The sequence below is a fragment of the Phyllobates terribilis genome, unplaced genomic scaffold (genome assembly GCF_046119375.1).
Source record: "Phyllobates terribilis strain yellow unplaced genomic scaffold, ASM4611937v1 Scaffold_4__5_contigs__length_816908805, whole genome shotgun sequence".
Classification (NCBI taxonomy): Eukaryota; Metazoa; Chordata; class Amphibia; order Anura; family Dendrobatidae; genus Phyllobates; species Phyllobates terribilis.
The window spans coordinates 281152292-281165379 of NW_027362764.1; the positions used below are offsets into that span (position 1 = coordinate 281152292).

Below are 13088 nucleotides of genomic sequence, written 5' to 3' on the forward strand. Positions count from 1 at the left end.
ACTGTGTATATATAATATACAGCCTGCAGCTCTGTGGATGGACCTGCACTGTGTGTATATAATATACAGCCCTCAGCTCTGTGGATGGACCTGCACTGTGTATATATAATATACAGCCCTCAGCTCTGTGGATGGACCTGCACTGTGTATATATAATATACAGTCCTCAGCTCTGTGGCTGTACCTGCACTGTGTGTATATAATATACAGCCCTCAGCTCTGTGGCTGTACCTGCACTGTGTGTATATAATATACAGCCCGCAGCTCTCGGTGCAGGACAATACTTAGAAGCGGCAGCTACAATACAACTTGCTGCAGTTCTCCCACAGGTAGCAGCAGTGTCCGACTCCACTAGTGCTAATGACGTCCTATGTAGATGATCAGCACTATACACACATATGTGGATACAGTCTGCCCGTACGGGTACAGGCAACACACATGGTCACAATAATGGCACCAAGAGCTCTGTGACGTCACATACCTGCCCAGTGGTGTGTAATGGATGACGTCACAACGTTAGCAGCCCCTTCATCCAGCCGTCGTACTCCTCACTTTCAACAGATCAGCAGCACACCGCCATCTTCCCTGTGTTACCAGGGAAACGGGAACAATCAAAAGGACTTCGCTGCGGGGAATTGTGGGAGATGTAGTCTTTCTGCGCCTCCCGAAGATGCCTTGCCCGCGTGTGAACGTGTATGGTGCGCCGTGACGTCACCTGGGTTATGGTACAGGCTTCTGTACAGATGCTGCGTCTTGTTCACCGTGCTCAGTCTGGCTTCTTATTCTGCTGTATGTAGTTAGTTCCAAGTTTAACCCCTTGTAGTCACCGGCTGGTTTGGCATTTATAGCTGACTCTTTTTCCTTTTCTGTTTCCACTTTCCAGGAGCCATGACCTTTCCCTCTCTTCGCCATCACATGAGGTTTGGGTTCTTCTGGGACCAGTTGTGTTTGTCACAGAAATCCTTTTATGTTCAGTAATTTATTACGAGACTTTTCCTAACTGTGGGGAAAAAATAAAAAACCAGCAATCCTTGCCGTGTGTTTGTGTTTTCCGGTGTATGCTGCAGGTCAGTGCGATTATAGCGATACCACGTTTATATAGTTTTATTGCTTCAGTACTATAACGACAAACAGCATTTGTTTTAGGGTCACCATATTGTGAGACCTGCCTGTCAGTGAGGCTGCTATTTGTGGGACGAGCTGTGGTATTCATTGGTGCCGTTCTGTGGTACTTGTGACTTTTTGATCACTTTCTGTTAAAGGGAACCTGTCCCCAGAAAAATCACTATTAACCTGCAGTCTTATATGGGGTTAACCTGCAGATTAAAAGCGTTGTTATGTTGCCCCTGCACATTGGCGAATGCAGCAGGTAGAACTTGAACTTTTTTCTCCCCGGCAGCATTTGGTTTCAGTCACGGGGCGACACGGGTGCGGGTTCTGTCACCACTCAGAGAATATAGAGCAGCGGCTGTAACCGTGCCCCCGATCCTGACTACACTCCCCCAATATTAGGTCCGGGTGTGCTGTTACAGCTGCTGCTCTGTATACTCATAGCAGTGAACCAGCGCCGCCTCTGTCTTTGGAGGCACTGAGGATGGAGATTTCAGAAAATCACATTCACTTTGCTTGGACATTTAGGTCCTGTTCACATGTATTGTAAATGTTGCGTTTTTTCAGCTCCTTTTTTTGCACAGAAACTCTGCTGGTATCCAGGTCCAAAATGGAAGAAGAGTCCTCATGGACCTTGCTTCTATGTGGAGCCTAAAAAAATTCAAGTAAAAATCTGCATTTCATTTTTTTAAGTGCAGAGTCAAAGCTTTTCTCCTCATCTGCACAAAAAAAGCATCAAATCAGGGGAAGATGCATAAAAAATGCAGCAAAAATACAATAATTAGAGAAGATAGCAATTGTATAGTTTTGTGCCAAAACCTGCAGAAAACAAAATATGCAATATTTATGCAATGTGTGAACATGGCTTTACAGACACCAAAAAGTCGGATAGTGTATAGCACAAGATGAGAAAACTCTGGATAATAATAATAATTTTTATTTTTATAGCGCCGACATATTCCGCAGCACTTTACAAATTTTAGGGGGGGACTTATACAAACAATACAGAATAAGCATATCTCATATCGAAAGGAGTGAGGGCCCTGCTCGCAAGCTTACAGTCTATGAGGAAATGGATACTACAACTGTGAATAAATGTGCAAAAAATAAATCCACAGGTCCCAACTAGAGATGAGCATGACGCACAAATGGCGTTGCACCAGCCTTGGCTGATTAAAAGCCGCACCGGGGACGACAGAAGATAAGAGATTCGCAGCTGCCGTCCAGCCGCCAGGTAGCTCTTACCTGAACGCTGGACCAGAGTCCGGTGAATCCATTCTCTCATCTCTAGTCCGAAATGTCCCGGATACAGCGTACAGTCCTGGATTTGTGTCTACACCCTTCAGTCTCGGGCGTCTGCTGAATTTCTCTCACTGCCCCTCTGACATCTCCTCCTGCCGAAGCAAGAATGGCTAGGGGCATGGTCAAAATTTGTCACTACACGCTCCACATAATTTATCCCTCTTTCTGCTCTTTGAATGTTGGGAGGTATGCATAGTGTAGCAATGCCAGGTAGACTAGGGTTAAACCCTAGCTCTGCAAGCTTTTATTAGTACACCTGGCTAGCTCTGCATATAAACAGGCTATGTGTTCATCTAAGTTAGTCTGCTGGGGAGGCTGAGCAGACTGGATGTGTCTTCAATTTGAAGAGAGAAACAAGCCAGAATCTCCTTGAGAAGAGGCTGCACAGGCCGTGTGCACCAAACTTCAAGTATCAGTGGTTGCTATGGACGATAGCAGTTTTGTTTGACCAAACTGGGGCTAGCTCAGTGGTGTCTGAACTAGTCAGGGTCTATACTGTTAAGGTAACGCCTGGATAAGGCTAGGGATTTATGTTTATGATTTTGTTGTTTTGGGGCTGTGGAAAGCAATAAAAACTGCATGTGTTTGACCCAAAACTGTATTGCCTGTGTGAACGCTACCTAATGCCTACCAGAGCGAGTGAATCCCTACAATAGATAGACTGAGATGACAAGGATCACATTATACTGAACTTTCTACTTTCTGTTGCTGCCTATGAAGAGTTCAGCAGCCAATAACAAACTCACCTCGCCTGTTAAACTCTGCATAGGCAGCTCAAGGAACTTGCTGCACACTTGCAAGCGCTTGTCACTTCACTTGGGAAAGGGTTCGGGGGGAATGTTACCTCATAGACTGTGGCAGAAGAAGAAATCACCTCCCTCCTTCATGTTACTCCACTGATCAGATGTATAATTCCGCTTTCCTTTCAAATTATTGCATAGGTGAGGTGTCCACATCATATGTAGGGGTAGAACGGTGTCTCAGTGGTTAGCACTGCAGCCTTGCAGCGCTGGGGTCCTGGGTTCAAATCCCACCAAGGACAACATCTGCAAGGAGTTTGTATGTTCTCCCCGTGTCTGCTTGGGTTTCCTCCAGAGACTCCGCTTTCCTCCCACACTCCAAAGACATACCAATAGGGAATTTAGATTGTGAGCCCCAATGGGGACAGTGCCAATGTCTGTAAAGCACTGCAGAATATGTTGGCGCTATATAAAGATTATTATTATTTATTATTAATATGTTCTTCTTTGCAATCTGCTTTTATTTGGTGGATTGAGTAATCATAACAATTGGTATGTGAGTGTATGATGTGTATGTACTATGACTACTTAGGATAAATGTCTGAGTGTCATTTTCAATTTGTGTCCTGTGTATGTTTGTCAGTGTAAGGCTTATGCCCAGTGGATGCATGGTGTTTGCATGATATGTCCTATGTGTGAGTGACGCATTTGCAGCTTGTGTGCACGTGTCCTATGTGTGATTAAATAACAGATGTTTAAGAGGAGGTGACAATACTGCTGAAAAAACCCTTGCGCAGTGTGTCATTGGTGCAAGAAAGCTGCAATCTACCGTTCAGACGGGACCATGCGGAACTAACCGGAAGAGGAAGAGTTGCAGGGAGGACAACTTTGGATGTAACACCTAGTCAGTGTCCTGGGTGTGTCAGAAGTGACAGACAGTTGCCCTGCATTTGGTTGTTGGAGATCTCTACCTTTGGCATTACAGACAACTTCTTAGAGGCTGTCTCTAGGATCCAGCGGCTACCTTCCTCTGGCTAATTAACATCCTGGCCTGGGTGTATAAATACCTGCTATGTGCCAGAGGGAGGTGCTGGCGATATTCATTACTCCTTGCGAAGGCTTGAGCAAGAGCCGTACTTCCTCCTCTCTGGTGTTGAGGACGTGTGCGCAATTGTCTGGAGTCGTCTAAAGCTAAGCAATTTTCCCTTGTCTTTTCCCCCTTGTTGTCTTTAGTGTCAGTGGTGATCAACTAGCTCTCTTCCCCTTCCTTCCCTAGCCAGGGACAAACACCAGGGAAAGACAGGGCGAGGTACGCCTGCGGCGATTGGTGATGAACCAATATAGGGACGTTAGTGGAGACAGGGTGACTAGATCAACCTAGGAGGTCTACACTCCCCCCTTTCCCTAGAGTCTGGACTTCCTTTCCCTCTTCCCTTTGTGTTGCACAAAGTCTTTCCCACACCTTGCGTGACAGTCAGGTGCCATTCATGATGGAGTTCTTCAGTATAAAAGATCAGCTCGCCAAACCGTAGAGTGACCGGCATCAGTAAAAAGAATGTGCCAGTGGGCTGCTGTTCGGTTACAAACAGGATCCCAACAGCACCAGGTCAGACCCAGAGTCCACACTACGCCGGTCAAGACCTGAGGACACGATCTGCGCTGGTCAAAACCCAGAATCCTAACTACGCCAGGCAAGGCCCAAATCCCAGACCTGTGCCAGGCAAGACCCAGAGCCCATACGACGCCGGTCAAGAGTCAAAGCACAGCCCTCTTTTCCCCCGACCTGAGATACAGCCGACGTCAGTCAAGCACCGAAAATCCGTGAGGAGACTCAACCCGAAAGAGGACACCTGTGGTGGTGAATGGGAGACATGAGTGAGTCGGGCTGTTGCTTCCAGCACTGACGTACGATACAGGGGTTGTCCTGGGCTGGGACAGTGGACAGGGCGAGGGTCATTTGAAGCGAAGTAGGCCCTACGTGCTTTGGTAGACTTTGACAGGAGGACTAGGGCCATTGCTTCGGGAGGAGTCTGCACAGTACCTCTAATAGGAACAGGTATTTTACCCGTTAGAGGGACATAAGCATAATCCTCAAGAAGCTTCCCTAACGTTTAAAGTGAACTTTAAGACTCATTATATGGCAATAATGTATAATTTACTTGTGATTACCCTGTTTCATCTTGTTAACTGTTTTCATAACTATTGCAATTTCCCACCATATCCAAGGAAATAAATTGCTCATTGACTGTTCCCACCTTGTGTCCCTCTGTGTTGCATCCGTTCACCTGCTCTACATTTGTATATGTTAGGCACATGAGTGCTCCATGAGTGGCATGTGTTTGGCACATATATAGAATGGGGGGAGTATGTGTCCTGTGAGTGGTGAGTGTGGGTATGGATTGGGTCAGTGGGACATGTCTGTCTTCTGCCTCCAGAGGTTTTACCAAAAGTCATGACTAGACACAAGTCTAAAAGTGTCTAATTTGAGAGCATATGAATGACATGTTGGCATGTTTCCAGTGTTTGAAATATGGGAATGGGTGTAGTGTGTTAGTGGGGTGTGTGATAAGTGACTAGTATATGGATGGCACTTGTGTGGCATGTGTATAGCATATCTGTGCTGCAACTGCATATTAAAAAATTATCAATGTGAAGAATACATTCTTATTGTTTCTCAAGGCATCCTGTTGGCACTGAAGTGAAGTGGGCACAGAGGCAGCCACTGCCATCTGATCCACCCCTGACCGCCACAAAATAGTAAAAGCTGCTTCCTGACAGTGGAATGTGAATTATGTGGGGTAGCTGGGATGGAGAAATTCTGGCACTTGTTGTGATGACTGGAATAGTGAAAACCTAGCCAACTTTGCATTAAACTTGAATATTGATTAGCATCATGTTATATTTGCATTTACTTGTGGGATGGGTCCCCAGAATCAATATCAGTGGTACACCCAGAGAGAGGGTTCGCCCTACAGGATCAGTTCAAGCATGATGTGATCTCACAATCACTGCTGATCAACACTGAAAATGCGTGAACAAATCATACTCCAACCTACAAGTTAATTATGAAACAGAAGCAGACAAACCCTTTAGTCTTGTGTGTACTTATATGAAATGAGACTGGAAAAAAAGCCCCATTTATGTAATGTCTGAACTAACGTGTCCATCTTCACAACTAGGGTTCATAGACACATCAGCTTTTCATGTACGAGTGCTATCCGTATTTTTCCCCTCACCCATGACAGCACCTGAGAGAGAGGAATCCGCCCTATTACTGGACAGGAAGCCAAGAGCAAACCATAAAAAGGCCTCTCCCACTTCTCCTTCAGTGGTCTCCTGGCCTGTGGACAGAGGAGCCGCACGGCTGGAGCAGTCCTGCTCTCTGATTGGTTAACATTATGACCTCGGTGGCCATGCCTCATACCCTATGGGTGGTTCTATTTGATTCTTCTGGGCGTGGCTGCTTTCTGATTGTTGGAAATCCTAAACCGCATTATGACCTCACAAAGGATGATTCATACCTCCTGGTTGGTTCTGTCTGGTTGACCTGAAACATGCTGCTCTCTGGTGGAAATTCAAGAGTAACCGTCATTTTAATTTTTATTTAATAAATCTAAAGTTCACATGAAAATAAGAAACTTTGTAAAATCTCATCAGAGAAATCTGCTTTTTTCTCCTCCTGTACTTTTCAGTCTCAATTCTAAATTCACAGATGCAATCTGTGTTCAGTGAAGACATTGTTACATTACTGAGATAGGAGTTGGCAGTTATTACTCATAAGATTCTATACAGACAAGAGAGGGGAGGAGGAGGAGGAGGAGGATGGAGCTCGGCCTCCAGCTCCTCCCTCCTCCTCCTCCATCTCTGCAAAATAGGAGATGACAGTTGCTGCTGATAGAATCCTATCTCAGTAATGTAACAGTCCGTCTTCACTGAATACAGATTTTACCCAGTAATTGAACATTTTGAGAGTTTATTTTCATGTGTACTATTGATTTATGAAATAAAAATTAAAACGACGGTTACTGAACAGTATTGTATTATTTTAGTCACGATGTGGTGGTAATATGTGGTCTGGTCATGCTGTGGCAGTATTTCTCCTTCTCCCCTGTATGGGATATTATTTGGTCACTATGTGGTGGTAATATGTGGCCTGTCATAGTGTACTGGTATTTCTCCCTTGTGTGGGATATTATTTGGAGTGCGCAGTCAGAATAGGAGGCAGTAGTTTGGATCTCATGTTTCCAGTGTTTGCATATATCTTGGCCCATACAGGGTGCTGCTGTGTTCAATTTTTTTATGTTTTGCAGCGTGCACCTGTTCACACTATATGGAGGTGCTGATTTGTTTTTTTTTGCAGTGACTGGAGCATCATGTATATGACTGGAGGCAATGAGACCATTAATGAAGGTATATGTAGGGTAAGAAGGGTAAAAGCGCTTTCAGGGTTTGCTCACACTGGCGAGTAGCCAGCGTATAACTCAAACGAATACTATGCTATCCAATGTTTCATCTGATAGCACTCACTCCAATGTTATACTATGGAGCAGTGCCGACTAGTCTATTTTCTCATGCCAGATTGGCATGAGAAAAAAAAAAATCGCTGCATGCAGCAATTGACAGCGTATATTGGACGGCGTGCACCCATACAAGTCTATGGGTACGTGCAAAACATCGAACTGCACTCAATGTCATCGGAGTGCATTCCAATATATGCCGACTCACACAATGGAGAAGATGGAGAAATTAAGTTTTCCATCTTCTCCGCACCTGCGATCCGATTCTCTCATACGAGAGAATCGAATCACAGTAAAATGACACTCTGCTCACACTCGCAGCAGAGGTTGAGCTGAGGGTTATTTGCATATAACATCCGATTCTCTCAGAATCATTGGATGCTATACGCTAGTGTGAGAGAACCCATGAAGTGACTTCCAGTCTACAGCTAAGGTGGAACGCAGGAATTCTGTCATGCCCAAGTCCAGTTGCCATGGATAGAAAAGTAAGATATGTGGTGCAGTTGACGCAAGCAACTGCCACAGCGCTGGTCCATTTAATAGACTATGGATAAATGAACCATCCTGACAGCTGAGAACCGGATGCCAGAAAGGCTGTATGTCCAAAGGTAGCTTATATTAACAGATCTGATATTTTTAATCCCTGACTGAGAAGACTTAAGAAAATTATAAAAATATAGACAGTATACAAAAATAATCATAAGATATAATAAAATGAGACCACATCGCAACAGGTGATCAAGTGCAAATTAATAACGAAAAAAGTTCTGTTCATTGCATGCCACATTACTATATCATTTAACATTACTAATGTTAATTATTAATCTTGTTGCTAATATTTTGTATATACAGTACCAATAGAAAGTGCAAGTGCATACAGAGCCAAAGACAGTCATATGATATTTATACATAGAATACTATAAGAATATTAAACACAAATATTGTAAAAAAAAAACAACAACAAAATATAAGGATAAAGCATAACCTGCAATTGGTGATGTGTATAAAGTATGGTAAGAACCTCATGGGTGAACATGAAGTCAGAATTAGAACTATGTGAATATTGAGGTGTAGTGAAAACCTTGTAAAAATAGTGATATTATAGTGACACCTGAGTAAAATAGTACCATACATATTATATTAAATATACAGCTGTAGGCTGGTATAGCATTCACATTACTGTTAATATAAACATACGGAGACAGTATGGCCTCATGGAAGTATCTGCAAGCCCATGACATAATTGACTGCTGGATGTTAATAGTATACCTTGGTCAAAAAAAAAGAGGGCACTGAACACTCATATGTATGAGGGCCACATTGATCTGTCAGCACAGTCCTCGCTCAGGACGCACCTCACCGGGGACTGGGCAGAGTGTCCAATGTCCACCAAGGGGAAGAATAACCTCAGGCTCAAGGGAGCAGGTTGGTCCAGAAGGGGGAGTATTTAATAAATATGAAATAAAAGAGTTCTCCGTGACCCTAATCCAAAGTCCAGAAGATGGTTACATATTCCAGCAGGAGAGGGTCCTCATGACAAGGTAAGTATTCTCGTTATCTCATAGTTTCATTGTAGAATATTTGAAGAACAAAATAATTACCAGTCTAATAGATGTTCGGCTCTCACCACAACTATTCCCGCTTCAGTTTTCAAAAGTATGCTGCATATTTTTTTAACATAGGATTCTGTAGGGATGTACATTTTAAAATGAGGTCACTTAGGCATGTTATATTCTTTTTGCAGCCAGCAGTTATGCTGAATATATGATCTAAAAAGACACAGGGTGCCCATCCCTTTTAGGCCCCATAGTTCAGTCGAACTATACTAATGGGTTTATGTTTGAGCACAGGAGGAATAGCTCTATAAGTTTTGAAGTCCATTTCCTCACCTCACTACTATGTATGAAATTTTTTTCCTAAAAATGACACTTGTGGGAAAAAAAAAAAATTGTATTTTTTCACACTCATTTTGAACTAAACCCTTTAATAAAGTGTGGGCACAAAAGACTCATTACACCCATAAATAAACTGTTAATGGTGCCGTCTACATAATGGGGTCAGTTGTGGAGGATTTCTGCTGTTTTGGCACCTTAGGGGTCCTGCAAATGCTATATGGCGTCCGCAATTTATTTCAGCCAAATTTGTGTTCGAAAATTCAAGTAGTGCTCTTTCCCTTCCGAGCCCTGCCGTGCGCCCAAACAAAACATTTTGACTACATTGAGGAAAAGGTAACTAATAAAATAAAAATACATAGAATCTTACTCTGAACCAATAAGCATAAAAAAAGTTATTAATTTTGTCGATTGCCAATGTAATTCATTATTGCTAATTTTTCAGGTAATAAAATGGTAAAATAGTGGTTACAATGTAGTTCCATCTTCAGCCAGTAGGTGTCATAACAGTCACAATGAGACTGTCCTGACTCCTGGAGAAAGTGTTTGTGATGGAAACAATTGTATCTGTTGGAACAAGTTAATTGAAATTAGTTACTTGCTGCTGTTTTCCTTTTGCACAGGATTGCTTCATTTCATTTAGATCGAACGGACGCATAGTTTGGAGTTTGTACATCCAAAAAATCTCACAGATCAAACATAACAAAATAAATTCATACAACGCAACCTGTCTAGACAATATACACTCCTACACCCCAATCACAATAATCCTGAAAACTTCCAATAAAAGGTCTCTACCTGCCTTGATTCCAGCATTCTCCTCAGCAGAGCACCAATAATCCTCCTTTTGTCGGCATCACCTCGCTATATTTTTCAATTCTTTTTAGATTTTTCCTTGACAGCTTTGCTTATACAGATGTTTCGGACAGAGTCATTAAATGTTACCTTTATCAAATGTGGCATTTTTTGGCACATCACACTTCAGTCCCTTCATGGAGTAAAGTTTCTGGGGTAGTTTTTAATTCGGTGCATATTTTTTTACAGAAAGGTAAGTCTTTTTAAAGGATTTGGGCTCTAAATCTAAAAAGTCACAAAAATTGGTTTAAAAAAAAAGACCAAACTCAGGAGCATTTTTAATTTTGCATCAAATACAAGAACCACGTGCACTATTTTGAAAAATTTGACACAATAAATATCAGCGAATACTAAAAGATAGAATAAACTGATACCCGCGCTTACTAGCGTACCTATAGTGAAAACATAAAAGCAGCAAGTGGAAATAACACCCCTGTAGATGTCGTACCGGAAGAAGACGCGACTGAATGCTGACCACTGCGCTAAAATGTTAGTTGGGCATACCCAGCTGTTGGTGTATGCCCAACTAACATTTTAGCGCAGTGGTCAGCATTTAGTCGAATACTAAAAGATAAAAAATTACTTCAATGAATTGCAAATGATGAATTGGGCTCTAAGCGCCTTCCTTGTTTTGCTGTCTCCTGCCTCTTGTCCAGCACAACAGAGACAGCAGATTACAATAAGTGGGGCTTTGTCTCTGTTCCTGTTGTCCTGTCTGTCTCACTACATACAGGACTTTCAATCCAGGACAGTGCAAGCAATTGAACAATGGCAGCTGCAGTGCATGTCAGGAAGAGAGGAAAAGGAAGTCGCAGCACCTAAAATGCTGGCAGAATGTTAATGAAGAGGAGTCACCAGCTCAGGAGTTAATTTCTAATTAGGATGAAAATCATTACAGTTCCTGAATATATTAGACTGCCATGTGCACAAAATCAGTTGTAGTTTGTGGTGGGGGATAAGAGCAGCAACACCATGCTTTTACTTTTACTGGTTTAGTGTCAATTGACAGGTAGACTTTAAAGAGCTTGAACACCTTGTGAATAACCGCACCTCACAGCCCTGCCTGACGCCACTAATACATCAGGGGTTACACAGTGCTGTCTCCCCACTTTCACCAACGTGACAATACGCTCCCCAAGGAGGTAACGTAATTTCAGCCCGGCACAGACACCCTCCTTCCACATGGGCACACGGAGGCATGGGGGGTGAGAGAGGGTTACCCACGCGACCACCAACGTGGCACAACACTCACTCACAACCCTGACAGGGTGAGAGACCCTTTTCACTAGCACCAATGAAACAGAGCTGTGCCAGCCCAGTAGGACTGCCACCAGTTCCTATAATCTCTTACCAGATATGATACAGTCGATTGGCAAGAAATTATATCCTCGATATTCTTCACACGTCAAACAGTTCCTTGAGTTAGTAGGGTCCACCAACAATAATGTCATTACAAGGTGTTATTCAGAGCATCAGGGATCGACTACAATTTGCAGGAGAACTTACAGCACAAGGAAGAAATGGTGCATTACATATTGTCTAGGAAATTAATGGGCTGTGTGCAATCTAGACAAAAAAAGCTTTGTGGATTTCGTAATCAGAAAACCCTTTTAATAATAATTCGGTAAGGCATACAATTGTTTCCCAAGTTCAACATTTGTAAGAAAAAGACAAAGAAGATACACCCACAACTACCTTGTGCTACCTCTGCCTTTTATATTGGGGGCTTTCTGCATCCTGCAGCGCATTAGCTCAGACAAGCATCCTATGAACACTTGTCCTCAATTATCTGCTCATGTAAACTTGTAGGCAATCACCTGACACACGAGCAAAATGTGACAGAACCTGGTGACAGAGCCTCTTTAAAAAGCACCTGTTACCAGTCTTTGACTGCCCTTTTAATTTAAGAAAACATGGGACCGACACATACTGATGATTTGAAAAAATAACATCTATTATCAAAAATGTTACCAAGTGTCCCAAATGATACCTAAATGAGAGAAATGTTTTCCCACAGGGGTGTCCAGCTCATTCCTTGTTATAAAACCCAAGACAAAAACAAAGTGAGAAAATGCCCTGCAGTAAATAAATAGCAATAGTGCATGAAAATAACATACGGTACTTGGTTAACATTATTTTTCTCAAAAAAAATGTAAAAGCTATCCCACCACATCACGATGACCCTATTCTGGGCGATCCTAACCACTAATATTAAAACCTTACCATATGTCAAATGACGTAAATGTGAATAAGGGCCGAGTAGGATCAAGACCCCAACTAAGGGACTCCCAGCAAAGGGGAGCTATACAAAGGCAATGTCCAGCTCAAGGAAAAAGGAGGCCACGCCCTTATTAGTACAGAGTGAAAAAACCTGAAACAAAAACCTAAAGAAACGAATTGGAATATAAGTTGGTATGCATGCAATGTGTAAGAGCATGTTCACACTGGCCACTAAATATGCAAAACCTAAGATAAAAAAGGGGGCAAATGCCCTGCAGTAAATAAATAAATGGCAATAGTGCATGAAAATAACATAGGGTACTTGGTTATCATAATTTTGATAAAAAAAAGCGGAAAAACCATCCCACCACATCACGGTGACCCTATTCGGGATAGTCCTAACCTCTAATATTAAAACCTTACCATATGTCAAATGACGTAAATTATGTTCA

At 42.6% G+C, this 13088-nt stretch overlaps 1 protein-coding gene across 6 annotated transcripts in view; it reads right to left on the reverse strand.

The window, feature by feature from the left end:
• The window catches only part of BBS9 (Bardet-Biedl syndrome 9), a 590293-nt gene extending 589645 nt beyond the window's left edge, over positions 1-648 (reverse strand). For 5 of the 6 annotated variants that reach the window (XM_073678269.1, XM_073678271.1, XM_073678270.1 and 2 more), the window contains exon 1: positions 482-648. The gene's annotated coding sequence lies outside the window, so the exon portion shown is untranslated. The remainder of the gene's footprint in view (positions 1-481) is intronic. The other variant, XM_073678273.1, reaches the window with a different exon arrangement.
• Positions 649-13088: the final 12440 nt, after the last annotated feature.